A 16,328-nucleotide genomic window follows, 5' to 3' on the forward strand; every position below is an offset into this window, starting at 1 on the left:
AGGCTAAAGTAGAAATGTAATTGAAGAAACCATGTCATCATGATAAAGGCAGAGAGTGGGGAGATACATTCAAAGTTGCAAGATTCTATTACTGTAACCCTATAATTAGTATTCATGAGTTTGGTGTTCAAGTCTGATATACTGCCAAGGGTTGACCACATAAACCAGAGGTCCCCAGCCTTTTGGCCATCAGGGATGGGTTCCGTGGAGAAAGGTTTTTCCACGACCGGAGAGTGCGTGGTTTTGTGTGCTGCCTACATCCCACGGATGGGGCTTTGCTTATATGTGCGGACCGGTTGCTGGCATGCCTGGTACTGGTCCATGGACCAGGGGCTGGGGACCCCTGACATAGACAATTATTGGTTTTAGTGATGACAATCAATAATGAAGGATCCTTGGGATGTTTGGTACCTGCAGAGTGTTCTGGGACTCCCAAGTCCAGATTGTTCCAAAATTGCTGTAGTGAAAATTAATCATATCCATACTCTACTTCAGCCTTTTGCAATCTTTTGAGCCTGGAGGAACCCTTGAAATATTTTTCATGTTGTGGAAAAATCCTGCAAATTCAGGGTCAAATACAGGCCAGATGTTACAAAATTATTATATTATTTTCATGTACAGTCCTATATACATGCATTAAAAGTATTCTTAAACTAAAAATAAAGAACATTTTTATTATTTTCCTTTCCCCTACCTCCTTCCTCTCCCTACCTTTGTGGGTGGCTCCTGCTGTCCCTGGTGCCTGGACTATCCCAGCTCTGGATTTCCCCCCTAGTCTGCTGCACCATAATGCATTTTCATATTATTCTGAGTCTGAAAACAAACAAAGAAATCCTATACTATAAGTCCAGAGAGAGAGAGAGAGAGACAATGAGAGTATGTGATAGAGAAAGAAAAAGTCAATTATCTTTTTTTCTTTTTCTGTTTTTATTTTTTTAAAAAAAACTTTTTTAAAAATAGGAAAATTCTGGTGACAGATGTAGTAAAGTCTCTATCAAAATATTTGACTTATTTTGGAATGAAGTGAATATACACTTGGATATATATTTTAAAAATGTTCAAAATATATATTGAAGTGGATATTTTAATTCCAAAGTTATAACCAAGAATCATGTTGCAACAGTCATACAACTGAAAAATCTGGGGAATAGCTAAATTATTTGGTACCCACTAAATATGCTAGGACTGAGACTAGAACTAGAACTTCTACTGTTCTAGAAGACTAGTTCACTTATTCAGCTAAACTGTGGTGACAAACAATAAAGCTTAAATAAATAAATCTTCTTTCAACTATATTAAGAAGTCATAGCCACATTGTTTCATCACACAAAATACAATAAAAATCTATCATTGGATAAAATATTTACTAAGCTCACCCAAAATGATTCATAACAGCATAAAAACTTTTGAGTTTTCCAAAATTCTTCATCAGACGAGAAGGAGACAATGTGAATCAAAACAATCTAAAAAAATTGATTGGATATTTCAGGTATGAGCTTTGCAGTTCAGACTTGGTCTCAAGATAGCTTTTATAGACTGAGAGCATTTGCTAGTAGTAGGTATAATTGGTGTCAGATTTCATTTAGTATTATAGAAAAAAAATGGAAACTGAAAAGTGACCAGTTCCCAATTCTTTTCTCACTATTAGGAAAATACATAGCCATTTGTTTCTGGCGGAGAGCAAAGAAAAGAAACAGTGAAGCATTCTCCTGATAAATTTTGGTTTTTCTATTAATAGAAGAGGTCCACCCGGATTGAAGCAGTGAAAAAGGCAGCTAATTCCTTCTTAAAGATAGCACAATCACAGGTGATAGCTCCTGTAAAGATGGCATTACTAATTTCATGATTTTAGCATTGTCTCGTTGACTGTTAGCCAATCAACATTTGAGTTTGAGGATTATGATTATTATGAGTATAGTTTTAGGTTTAAAAAAAACACTCCTACTCAAATACTCAGACATATAAATTGATATGCATACACCCGACCCGTTAGATCCTATACTCGTTTTCATCCGTTAGACGTTTAGTGTACGTTTAGAACCTGAATGAAAACGTAAAGAACTTTGAAGAGTTTTAGTGGGATGGTCGTACCGTTAGAATCCAGTACATTATCAAACTTCCTATAAATTTTTAACGAATTAAAGATGTGTTCTGCTGGCAGAATCATCTGTAGTATTTTGCCTTAACCCACTTGAAGCACTCCTCATCTAACAATTAAATCTGGGGGTTTTGGGCTGCCCCTTTGATAATATCATGCTATTTGAACTTACCTTTAAAAAGTGGAGTCCTAAATCATATAAAAATTGGCTTGAGTTGCCTCTGAGCTTTCTACCACTAGACAATAACAGCTTCTTATGAAGTAAAACCATGACATTCAAGTGGATATCCAGAATCTTTATTCTCACAATTCAATTGTCAATTTAAGGTCCCTGCCCAACATGGGTTTTTCTTTCCACACTGCTACAAACATATAGATTCTACTCCGAACATGAATTCACAATTTACCAGCAGAGTGGCATAGCCTTTATCAGGCACAGAATACCTTTTCTTCATCCATCAGTTGGGTGCCTGGAATTCAGCTTTATCAAGAGACAATGTCTGATGACAACAGAGATCACAGGGGTACAAAGGAGAAGTCATGGATTTCAGCCTTTTATAATTAGAGAGTTTTTTTTTCTTATGCCTTTTATTGCTGAAAATGTCCATTTTACTGAATTGCTGCAGGGTTGACACAAATAACAGGATAACAGAAGCATATCTGCCCTACTTTTAAAATTATTTTAAAAACATGGTGCATTTTTATTGAATGTTATAGGAATTGAAGGCTGATAAGACTTGCTAGCTTTCAGTTGACTTGCATCATTACAGTGGTTGAAAACAAACACATTATATTTATGGCAGCTTTGGGGCCATTTTGATGGATTGATTTTATATGACATCTGGATCTGATTTTTTTTTCTCACTTCCTATATTTGGTTGGATGGAGGCAAGAATATTCACATTAGAAATCCAAAAGTAGCAGCTGGAGAAGAAAAGGGGTTTGCACAAAAGCTTGGCAAAGAATGCTGCCCCAGTCAAATATATTTCCCTCCAACACAAAATACCCAGAGAGATCCTAACTGGAATCTCATTCCCCTGAAGGCACCTTCATTACTATAAGTGATGAGCTGCTGCTGGCATAACATGTTCCATTGTGCAGCCTGCACTTGGGGAAACAATAAGATTTTGAAAAGCCAGCAAAAGTGTTTAGAAAAAAAGCAAAACACATCGTTTTATGTTGTTAAATTTCAGATACAAATATTAAAGCCCTTAAGGAGCCACAGCTGAAACTATATTTGACAAGCTACTTTTGACAAGCTACTTTGTGCAAAGACTTTTTCTCTGACGTTCCCCACAAGACAGCCATTGTCAAGGAATTATCAAATTGGAAAAGGCTCTTTATGCCAACTGAGTCCAGTTCCCTGCTCTGTGCAGAAATCTAAATTAAGGTGAGATGACTGTCTTGCCTGTCTCCCTGAACATATCCAGTAACCAGGAGCCCACTGTCTCTCTAGATAATTGATGCCATTTTCACACTGCTTTCATTGGTAGGTGGGGTTTTTTTTCCTCATTTTTCAACTTTTTGCTTCACATCTGTCCAATCTGGGATAAAACTAACCTGAGGGAGTGATACCAAAGAGTGTCTCAGAACCTGAAGCCCACCAGGTATATTGAAATTCTGGGAGATGAAGTTCAAAATACTTGCATGGTATCAGCTTGAGAAAAGTCTATGTAGATAAAACAAGCTGTTGTTATGGGAGCAACAGAGAGACGATCATTCTGAGACAGCTATTTATTTCTTGCACTTCATCCTGATATTCATACATTCCAAGGTAGAATAAAATAAAAACAAAAACAGAATGATAGCTTTGATCAACTGCAAATGTGCTTAACGTGTGAAGAGCTGTTTAATTTCTGAATGAACACACTCTCTATTATGAAGCCAAGTTTTTTGCAGTGCCCTGACTCAACAGCAGTGACAAAGTAATTTAGTGCAGGTGAAATGGAAAATAGCAACGATCTTAAGTGTCCATGTAATTGTGCAGCTGCTTGAGAAAGCAATGTACTTGTTATACGAAAGCTAGTGAATTATTGTAGATACTCTTTAATAAAATAATCACCTCATGAACAGAAGCACTGGAGTGGGTTGTTATGACCTTTAATATATTTTCATCCCAATCATTGTGTCAAGCTTTCTTATTGGCAAGGTCACCAAGGGCAGAAGAGATGTTGAGGAGTTTTTTAATGTGCTTATTTCTATCACAGAATGCTGTGCTATCATTCCTATAGGGAAATGGTAGTTTCAGATTCAAAAGGCACAGATAAACTTTGTTAAATTGATATAATGTTCATCTGATTCTTGAAAAGCAATGAAATTTTCATACCTGCAACTCTGTGCAACAACGTATTAATTTCCAATGTAATTATGAAATGCCCTTAAGCATTATAAAATATCAGTATTACTGACACAATAAAAAATTTCACCACTATAAACAAGTGCACATATGCCAAATGTGATCCCATTCAGCAATTCAGAACATGGTTATCTTCATCTCAGAACATACATACATGACACCCCTCTGCCCCCTTCATCACCCCTAGGTACAATTTAAGGCTGAAATTTAAAATTCATCTTGGAAAGTCAAATCTCTGTCTTTCCTATATAGTTCCTTATAATTTGAGATGAAAAGTTTTAAGAATAATTCTGTTTCATGTTTGATAGAAATGGATAATTCTTAAAGTACTGTAATTGAAAAGCCAAACCGTTATTTCTGAGTGAATGAATCAGGTTCATCAAGTTTTATATGAAGTTCACAGATAAATTCAACAACAGAATTCTTTGATATGGTAATCTCCTTATACCAACAACTTTTTTCCATTTCTTAACAGATGAGCACTGCTTTCAAACTTTGAGGTTTGTTAATTATTGTTATTTGGTTGGAAGGTTCTCAGAAATGATCTGCTATATGTAAGAATCTCCCATCTGAGTGAGAGAAATAAATGGCCAAGTTTGTTCCCTATCAAACCAAAACCTCAATGATTGGTGAAAGGACCTTGAGCTGTGGATATATTGCAAATAAAATAAATTGAAATACATTTCAGTATGAAAAACATGTGTTTCTTTCTTAGATAAGCCAAACCTGGAATGTTGCTGTTACTACTGTACTTCAATATACACTATACTATATAAATCATTTGATATACTGTTTTGTTGACAAAAGAAATGATTACTATTACAACAACCAGACTTCAGTTTTCTTATTCAGACATTATAACATCAAGTATTAAAATGACAAATGGCATATGTGGTGTTATGGTCAAAGGTTATTTTGTCATTTCCCCCCCCTAACTGTTCTGATCTCGTACACTTTTGTATTTCATTTTCAAGATGTCCACTTATTATATTAGACATTCTTTTGCTGAGAAAGAGGTAACACTTCTGCTTTATGAGGATATTTTAAATTATTTGCTTTAGTTTCAAAGTTGCCCATACAATATAGGAACATTATAATTAATAGGACATATACACAGTAGTTATCTACTAGAAAGTGTTGCCTAGGAGGAAAATGGATGAGAAGATAGATTTTCTATTTGTAATACATTTCTGGGATTAACTATTTGTTAATACGTTGATGGCCTTCTTCCATTCTTTGAGATACTGTTGACAATGAGGCAGAATTTACTAAACACCTAGGCAAACATGCTCTGACACAAATTCTATGCTAGTATATTTTAAATGGATTAATATGAGATATTCCCTTTTCCCCCAGGAAAAACACTGTAAGACTGTATAGTGGAAAACCTTTCTCCTTTTTTTAGCTGATAAATGCAAGTGTTAAACCCATTAACATTTCTAATCCAGTTTGAAATATTGTGAAGTTTCAATTTATGAAAGTTAACATAAAACTTGGTGAGGATAACTGCTATGCTAAAATTAAAACTACATGCAAGATCAAATAATATCCTGGGCTTGCAATTAAATCTATAATTATGCATTTTGATGAGTTTTTTCATGTCTCTATAATGTGGCTGTCTAATCAGAATTCAAATTACTTTGTCTCCAATTATTGTTTCAGTATCTGTATTCTGCAACACACTTCAAGGTTGGTCCCCTTTTAGTTTGCAACTGAGCCAAATATGATTATTCTTTTTTTTTTTTACTGAAACTTCTATCTTTCTTTTCAGCAAAGCTTCAGAAGTGTTCTTGCATATAGAAAGGACACATAATCAGCAGCCATCTCCATGACTTTAGTCTTTAAGTATGTTTACCAATGGTCTGTGGTTTGACTGCATGGAAGTTTCAACTGTCAACAAAATGCAACTGGACAAATGGCTATTGCATTTGTAGTTTTCACAAATGCTGTGGCCCTGAGTTGCTACAGAGCCAGAAAAAAATGATAACCATGCTTTAATTCATGCCTAGTTATACAGTCTTAAAACCAGTGAGTGATTCTGAATATCATCAGAAGATATAATGTGGAATGTACTTTTTATATGAACTCTACCAAATAATCCACAGCTGGTCTAGATTTGTTGTTTTTTAGTCACTAACTTATGTCCAACTCTTCATGAACCTATGCACTACAGCATGCTAGGCTGCCCTGTCCTCCATTGTCTTGTGCAGTTTGCCCAAATTCATGTTTATTGTGTCGATGTCACTACCTAACCATCTCATCCTCTGCTGTCCCCTTCTTCTTTTGCTTTCAATCTTTCCAATGAGTCCTCATTAGCTAGCCAAAGTGTTTGACTTTCAGCTTCAGTACCTGTCCTTCCAAAGACCAGTTGTTAATAAATTGTTCTTATTTTAATGCAGAATTGGCTCTACCAAATGCAAAGCATGTGTGAATGTAGCTACTTCTAGTTTCTAAAAGACAGCTACTTTACAATGCCAAGAGATATTGAATTAATTGGGAGATGAAATGCTACAGTTTCACCAAAACTGCAGTGTAAAAATTAAAAGTTTAACTCTGTAATTCTGTAAATTGGAGGTGTGTCGGGTATTTTTTAAAGTGCAAGGATCTGTAAAGGTCAGGTAAGGACAAAAGAGAAATGATGTAAAGTAGAATCAGAATGCCTTAGCCCTGGGATAGCCCTAGAATTCAAAGACAGACTTTAATTACCTTAATTTAACTGTTGGAAGTTTTTTTAAAATCTTTTTTATTTTGAAATATTTTGCCTCAGAGTGAATTATTCTTATTAGGTGATTAATGTTCATGTCTTAACATTCATGTCTTCATCAAGATTAATCTTCATGTCTTATTTCTAATGCCTCTCTTGTTCATCCCCCTATTGAAGTCATATGCATGAGTTGTGTAGCTTTTAAATCATAGCCCTTAACCCCAAATTCTATCACATTCTGATGCCTGAACTCCAAACCCCATTCAGTCACCAAATTAAGCCAATGTGTTTAGATTTAAATTGATTAAATTCTAACTATATTGTAAATAGGGCTGCAACTGGATGACAATTTCTTTCCTAGAAATTCTGAGTAGTGTATTCAAACAGATCAGATTAAGTGAGGTTCCCTTGATACATGGAAAAATAGCTTAAGTTTTCTAATTTGTGACCTATGGTGTTTGTTTGTTTTTGCACTTAAATGTGATATTAAGGTCAAGGTCTTACATGGTCATCTTGCACACCATAAATTCATTACTCCATTTTAATTCACAAAGCAATGCAGCTGAGAACAAGCTGTTTTACCTTTCACCCTGAGTAGCAAAGGGAATCCATCTTCTCTTAGGGTTTTTTTTTTTAAGGAACATCTCTAGAGAACAGATTATGAAGAAATATAAGGTTGTGATACTTGGATATTCAGCATTTGTATTCAAACCCTTCACTTGACTCTCCATTGTCAATGGCAAAGTTAATTATTTATTCATTTATGCAATACCATTCAAATGCATGGTCTTTTACAAACTAACAATAAACAGGCCCAATCCAAACATATTTACAAACTAACATTTGTCAGGGAACTGGTAACCTACATAGCTATTTATATCTGCTGTCCTACAGCTATAATTCTAGTTGTAATTACTGAGATTTTAAATAGTTGTATGATCCTTGCTTTGTTTACAATTATTATTTCTGAACAGTAATTCAGTTCACTCCCCACACGCCCTATTCCTGCCTTTGGCAAATGTAGTTTTAGTAAGATGCTTACTCATCCTATGGCAGTGATGGCGAACCTTTTAGAGATCGAGTACCCAAACTGCAACCCAAAACCCACTTATGCATCATCGGGTGCTGGGTGGGTGTGGCCCATTGGCTGGGTGTGGCCCATTGGGTAGGCATGGCTGCAGTGGTAACAGCAGAGTGGGTGGGACTAAAAAGTTTAATCAATCAATTCCAACTTTGCAAGATCTTTTTTTTCCCTGCAAGAAGTTGAAATTGACTGATTGATTGAACCTTTTTTTTTGTACACGGCGGTGGAGGCCTAAAGCAAAAAGGTTTTATAAAACCCAGCTGAAGGCCTAGGACTGGGGTGACGGTGCACGTGCCCACAGAGAGGGCTCTGAGTGCTGCCTCTGGCACCCGTGTCATAGATTCGCCACCACTGTCCTATGAGGTCTACTATCCTCAGGATTCTGTTGCATGATGGAAGTTTTGCTTTAAAGGGCTGCCATTGCATTGTTTCCAGGATCCATTCACCTGAAAGACATGCCTTAGAGTTAGCCTCAGCTTTTTCATTAGCACTGTCACCCCCCTGTCAATCTTCATATTTACCAGAAAGAAAAACCACCCACCACCCACAGTGTGATGAATGCTGAAGCATTGTAATGTCAGAGGACCATGAGATGGGTAATAGTTTATGATAGAAATAAATCATTTATAATAGCAAACCTGGGAGAATTGCAAGCTTTTGTAAGGAATATATCTTGCCAGAGTTATGACTGCCAGACCTCTTGAATGCATCAGTTTGATAAAGCATAGCTTTATTACATATAATCATGTACTGAGACATGGAGAAGGTTTGTGCATTTTCCATATGTTGGGGTAGGGAGGAGATAAGACATCATTAAAAAACAGTTAATTTAGTTTTCTGTCTTTTTATTAAGAGGTTAGTCTTTTCGGTGTTCTGAAGTATATAACACTGATCACTCATCACATTAATGTGTAAAAGCAATCTAAAATAAGATACTTGCCTTTGTAAAAAAAAGATGGTACTTGAAATGCAGACATCTCTGAATCTAATAATTGTGTCTCTTCAGAGTATGAATAAGTGAACAATGCAGCATTTCTGTGTAGGAACATTGTTACGGGCTTTGAAAAGAGCCTGCATAATCACTATACCAAAAGGATTGTATTGCTTTTAGAATTTGTGTAAACAAAATAATGATTTTCAAAGGATACACATACAAAAAAAAAATTGAAAAAAAAAAATCCTAAGGGCTCTTGGAAAAAAAATAGCACTCTAATTATGTCAATAATTTAAGTTCCTATTATGTCAATAATTTAAGTTCCTATTACAAGATAACAAATGTGGCAATAGAACTAGATTCTCATATGGTTCTACCTCAAAGAAGAGCAACATGGCGTAGATAAAGCCAATGCTGATATTAATCCTGCTTCAGTAAAATCCACCTGTCCTGGTGGTGCAGTAGTTATATTGCAGTACTGCAGGCTACTTCTGCTGATTCTCGGTTGCCAGCAGCTTAGCAGTTCGAGTCTCACTGGCTCAAGGTTGACTCAGCCTTCCATCCTTCCAAGGTTGGTAAAATGAGGACCAAGATTGTTGGGGGCAATAGGCTGACTTAAAGAGGGCTGTAAGTCTAAGTGCTATTGCTATTGCTATTACTATGATTCTGACTATTTATTACAGTGCCAGAATTAATTATGTGCTAGAACAGGATGTGTCAAACTGCTGGCCCACGGGCCGGTTGCATCATGCGAAAGCCACGCCCACCCCAGCTCCGCCAATGCGAAAAAAGTCATGATACGTTGCGACATGTCACATGATGTGGTGAGTTTGACACCCGTGTACTAGAATAAAAGCAAAATGAAAGATTGTGCATTATTTTAAGTCAATAATGTTACTTATACATTATTCAGATCCAAACCCATTGGGAAGATGTAGATGAACTTCAAAGTCAATCTCTTCAGGTTTGGCTTTTAGTGTACGACTATATGACACTACTAAATGGAGACACCCCCCCCCCCAAAAAAAAACCCCTCATTGTTGATGGTATAATGTTTTGCTAGCTACATCCATCAGCACATGCATGGAGATAGGTATAGCTATTGATAATCATACACATAAAACCGTGAATGGTAATGATAAAATATGGAGAAAGTAGTACATTGGTGACATTTGTTGTTGTTGTTCCAACTGACTAATATAGTTATCTGAGAAACTGGCATGCTATTAAATAACAACAAATAAAATATATTATTACTCTGTCATTTGATTTTCCACGATTAGTGCAAGGTACGTTCTCTCTGCTGAAATGTTCTGATGGAAACATTATGAAGCATCTTTTTTCCACACTGTTGGCTTATGTATGTACTTCTTTTTGCAAGGACTTGTCTGGGAAATAGCATAACCTATTTCTTCCCCTAAGGTCTCTGTTTTAAAATACTTTGCGAGGTCAAAGCATAAGAAGTATGAACTTCTGGCTCGGTACAATAATTTCTTCATCTTCTGCCAACTATCACCCTCTAGAATATGAATGTAAGGAATAAACATAATATATGGAGGTCAGATTATTTTCTCAAAGACCTCTATAATTACTGAAAGGATGCCAATATTTATGTAAATCAGGGGTAGGCAACCTTGGCTCTTTTATGACTCATGGACTTCAACTCCCAAAATTCCTGAGCCAGCTAAGGGAGTTGAAGTCCATGAGTCATAAAAGAGCCAAGGTTGCCTACCCCTGATCTAAATGGTTATAAGGCTTAGGATTTTAATAACCTTTTAAATGAACAACCATTCTTTTGTGGCCTTCTCATTTCTTGACAGAACATTTGGTAATAATTTTCAGGGATAGTAGAAATGTATTTATTTAACCCTTTCCATGAAATAAGCATCACTTGAACCAGCACTTCAGAAGCACCATCTTATTTCACCTAAATCCAATTTTATTTTTTAGATTGGTGTAGATAGTCTGCAATTGACTTTCCTTTTTGCAGTTCTTAGAGTCCCTTTGGTCTTAAGTGTTGAAAATGGATAGATGAAAACTCTTTGTCACTCTGAAGTGATGAACAAATGCTATGGTGCTGGCCTTAAGCTATATCACATTTTTAAAAAATCAAGTAGTTCTAACTTTTAAAAAAAAATAAAAAAGACCTGGTGCCAGTCTTTTGCAACTCTCTGTTCCCCCAAACGTTAAGTGCAAGTCTTATTTGTTTGTTTATTTTCAATATTAAATAAGTATTTTAGCCATTAATCACCAAAAGATTTCCACTTCTGAGACTGTAAAAGTATGCCCACCTAAAAATAAATCTTACTGAACTAAATTGGACTGATTTCTAAGTTGACACATAATAGAGCAGTGCTTTTTCTGTAATCCCTCTGTTCCTACTTGCAGACATGAAATTCAACCACCACAAAAACATTTTCTGTTTAGGTGTCTTGTTGCTGGGAATTAAGTAGGTCATCTAAACAAGGACACAGACAACATCCTCCTGTGATTAACCAGCTATGGATCAGTTTAGGTCTGCTTATAATTCTATTATCCTGCTTATTCCATGCAGAAGTTATTTATGTCTAGCATATGAACAATAACTCAAATAAGATATGGACAGATCTTTAACTGTATTACTTGTCAGGACAAGCCAGCATTCATGGCAGGGCTACCCCGGCCTTATGGTTTAGTTTCCAGTGCCAGGCAAATTGAACCAGTGAGAACAGAATGAATGGCATGATATAAAGCAATATAGATCCTTGAAAGACTAAGGGAGATGAGCCACACATTCCTCTTTAAGATAGCCCAGATGTGGTAATCAGACCAAAAAGACAGTTCTTGTACTCAAAGCTGTGTGATGCAGCAGAGAGAGCAATAGGACAATCACACACTGACTCTCTCTCACCCTTGCTCTGCCCTGAAAGTACATGTTTTCTTTGGTTCAGTTTGCAACTGAAACAAAAGTGAGTTGAGAGCTCCTAGAAGATACTAGGGGAAGAGGAATAGACTTCATTACAGAAACTGGAGAAACTGAATCAAATCCTGGACTTAGGAGCATAGTTTTCCATGGCTCTAATTCTAATATTTGAATGGATTTCTTCAGTATAATATTAGATGGTTTAACCCCACCCACCCCTCTTTAAATACCATGAGCATCCTTTGACTAAGGGTAAGAGAAACTTTAGATCAGTGTTTCTCAACTTTAGCAAGATGTGTGAACCCAATTCCAGAGCCAGTGTAAAGTTGCTCAGGTTGAGAAATGCTACCTTAGATAATGGAATGAGAAAAGAATGGACCGACATTTTCTATATGAGAACCATGAATTTTCCAGGATTTTCTTCTGCTGTTCCCTGCTGCTCACACAAATGACATAACCATGGGCATCTTTGGGAGCAAAAGAGGCAGAGGATTCTGTGTACATAATTTGTGTCATTTGCAAGATAATGTTGCCACATATGTGATCTCTTTATAACTCAATTGGAGCTTTTAAAAGATAACCATGCCTTCAACTTTCTGCCTTCTCCTAGCAGCTTCCTTCTGTTCCTTAATGCATTTGTAATGGATTTCTCTTTTTCTATATTACATACAATATTTATTCTAGATATTGTATGCCTTTATATACTTATTGACTAGCACGTTCATTGATAGCCCTGCTAGTTTGTCTAGATGGTATATTCATCTCTTGCCAACTCTGTTTCCAGCTTATTTTATTTAGCTCAAGTCTCTGGAATTGCCATTAGAGCTCATAAACAGAGTGGAAGGGCTCCAGATCCCTCCCTGCTGCCACCCTCCCCCTGCCCTGGTTTAATAACTTGGCTACATGGAAAGCAATTCTTCTCCCCCTCCTCCTTATAGAGCATTAGCAGTGCCAGAGTGCTTGACCTAGCAAATTGTCAAGAGAGTTTAGCAGTGGAGAGATGGTTATAGGAAATGTAGCATTTGGAGAAATATTGGATTTTGCAGTATTCCATCCTGGTTTTTTACTATTTTAATGCTGGAAACTATGCAGCAAAAACACCCAGTTAACTTATTTTCAACTCCACTTTTAAAAGAAATAGATGGTAGAATAGAAAGAACATCCACAATATTCAGCCATATTTGTTAAATAATGACTAAATGGTGTGCATTGTTGGAAATTGCCAAATGCTTCATGAACTTCCTATGAAAAAAGGGGAAAAGGGTTTTGAGTTTAGGCCTTTATTTATTTTACAATATATATAACTATCCAGATGCATTCAAGATATAGGGTACCATAAAGTCAACACAAAAACTTGTTAGAGCAATTGAAACAAGACATTAAAACTCATGTAAAGATAACAATCAGTAAACATCAAATATGTCACAGGTGCCATTTAGTTATAATAAACTAAAGGCAAAATGCTTAGTGGAACAATCTTGCTTTGGCTAGTTTTCAAAATGTTTGTAGAGCAGAGGTGTCAAACTCGCAATGACATGTTGTGATGTATCACGACTTTTTTTTCCATTGCTGGCAATGCGATGGGCGCAGTTTTGGCATGATGCATCTGGCCCGCAGGCCTGCAGTTTGACGCCCCTGGTGTAGAGTGTATAGAGCATCTTTATCTTCATGGGGTGAGAATTACACTTTCCATGGAGCTTGCAAGAAGGAGATTGCAACAGGTCCCTTCTGAATGACTGAAATAGATGAGATTTGATAATGGCAAAGCACTTCCTGATATATCCTGATATTGCACCTTATAGGACCGTGATGGTGAACCTATAGCATGCGTGCCACAGGTGGCATGCAGAGCCCTCTCTGTGAGCACGAATGCCATCATCCCAGTCCTAGGCCTTCAGCTGGATTTTATAAAACCTTTTCACTTTAGGCCTCCGCCGCCGTGTGCAAAAAAAAAAAAGGTTAAATCAATCAATCAATTTCAACTTCTCGTGGGGAAAAAAAAAGATCTCACGAAGTTGGAATTGATTGATTGAACTTTTTAGTCCCACCCAGTCTGCTGTTACCAACGCAGCCATGCCCACCCAATTGGCCATGCCCACCCAATTGGCCACACCTACCCAATGGGCCACGCCCACCCGGCACCCGACCATACATAAGTGGGTTTTGGATTGCAGTTTGGGCACTCGGTCTCTGAAAGGTTCGCCATCACTGTTATAGGACATTTAGCCCAACCTCCTCTTCATCCTCTTACAGAAATGATTTTGAATAAAATCAGAACATCATGTCATTTCTTGAGTTTCTTCAAGGTCATACCTGGGAATCTCTAAATACCAACCCAGCTTATCCTATTTTTGTTTCTTGAAAGGGGGGCAGTTTTTCTAAGCATTAAATGACAGTTACCTATTTGTTTTTATTTTAGGAAAATTCTATGTTATTCTTGTAAATTCATAAAGAGGATAGAATCTTTTCTTTTCCATTTTTTTTCATGGAAAGAATCTTTTTTTAAAAATCAGGCAGATCAGATGATATGGCAGACAAGCACCCACAGACACACTCTTGCGCATGTATCACTTTACTTAATTCTGGATCACAAGAATTCCTTGTTTATGATAGAGTGCAGTCATTCCCAACCCAGTGGAAGTTAACTTCAGCAATATTGAGTTGTAACTTGCTTTGGTTGTTGAATTGTAATTTTATTTCTTGCTTAAACAAGGATTGGCTTCCAGACCAAGCTTATCAGTTATTTGTCTAGAATAGTATAGGGTTTCCTGCTTGAGCAGGGGGTTGAACTAGAAGATCTTCCAAGGTCCCTTCCAGCTCTTACTATTATGTTATTCAGTAGACAAAATGAGGGCAGGGGTGAAAAAAGCTGCTTAGAACAATGAGGCCTCCTTGGTTGCTTCTACTATTGTGGGCTTAACCCTGTTGCTAAGCAATAGGTGGGAGAACCTAGCCACTGGTGGGAGGGTGCTTAGAGATATCTGCAGAAAGGATTAAACATGGTAGCTGCAACTGTGCAACTGAAGCCCTGTCCTTCACCAGTGATTTATACAAAAACTGGTGAGACTTTATTCATGAGTTGTTGGCTGTCTTTAAGTTTTTGGACTCAACTGTGGATGACCCTGGGGCTTCTATATTGAAATATTAAATATATTCTGGATAGTCGTTAACAGTGTTCAACTACTCCCAGATACTGCATGAGACTTGACTAAAAAAATGTGATGTAGTCATTTTTCAGACTGAATAGCATAAGACCCATCCATTAGCATTATTCATACATTTTAGAATTTACTGAATAATTTGTGTTTGAAGGAATGGGATAAATAATCTTTCAAAGGATATATTCAAAAGATTTTGACCAGCACTCAACATTTTAATCATAAAATAAAATATAAGTAACTGTAAGTACAATTCATTTGTCAACTAGATTTATCAAAGCAAATATATTAAGGCATTTCACCATCTTGGTTAAGGCAGTTTTTATTGATATGCATAGAGCTTAATGCAGAAACACATAAATATAAATGCTTCACTTCTCAGGAGCCTTGTGGTCTATTTTTATGCATGTATTACTAATATTTATGTCTATGATTATTCTTAGACTTTTATTTGTATGTGCTTTCCATTGTGTCTGGATGTCTTCAATTGTATTTAGCATCATTGGAGCTTCAGGGCTGAAATAATATTGCCTATGCTTGTCAGTTGCTATATTCATAGCATGCTTTGAAAGCTAGTATTATGATTATGAATTTTAGTGTGCTTGAAAGGGTTTCTTTCTAAAGGAAAGACTTAAGGAAGTGTAGTGAGACCAGTCAGCAGTCGACCATCAATGATAAAGGCTTTTTTTTGGGGGGGGGGTGACTTCAAGACAGTCATTATATCTCATCCAAATTAATCTCATAAATAGAGTGATTCAAATTGAACAAGGAGCCACTGAGTGCATTTCCTTGAAGTACCGTTGGGAGAAAATTTTCAGAAACAAATACATAAAAGAGAGACCTTATTTCATTCAATGGTCAGCCTATAATAGGATAAAATATATTATATATATACACACCCCGCGTCTCCACGCTGGAGGAAGGATAGGGAGAGAGAGAGGACTAGCGATCGGATGTGGGGGGAGGAAGGATTGAATGAGAGAGTGGTAGCCAGCAAGGAAGTAGAGCAGATGAAATGGGAAGGATGGTGGGGAGGTGGTGGGGGATTGGATACGGTAGTTGAAAGTGGGGGGAGTGAACGACATGAGCACA

This window comes from Protobothrops mucrosquamatus, unplaced genomic scaffold (genome assembly GCF_001527695.2).
Source record: "Protobothrops mucrosquamatus isolate PMUCROS unplaced genomic scaffold, P.Mucros_1.0 scaffold213, whole genome shotgun sequence".
Taxonomy (NCBI): Eukaryota; Metazoa; Chordata; class Lepidosauria; order Squamata; family Viperidae; genus Protobothrops; species Protobothrops mucrosquamatus.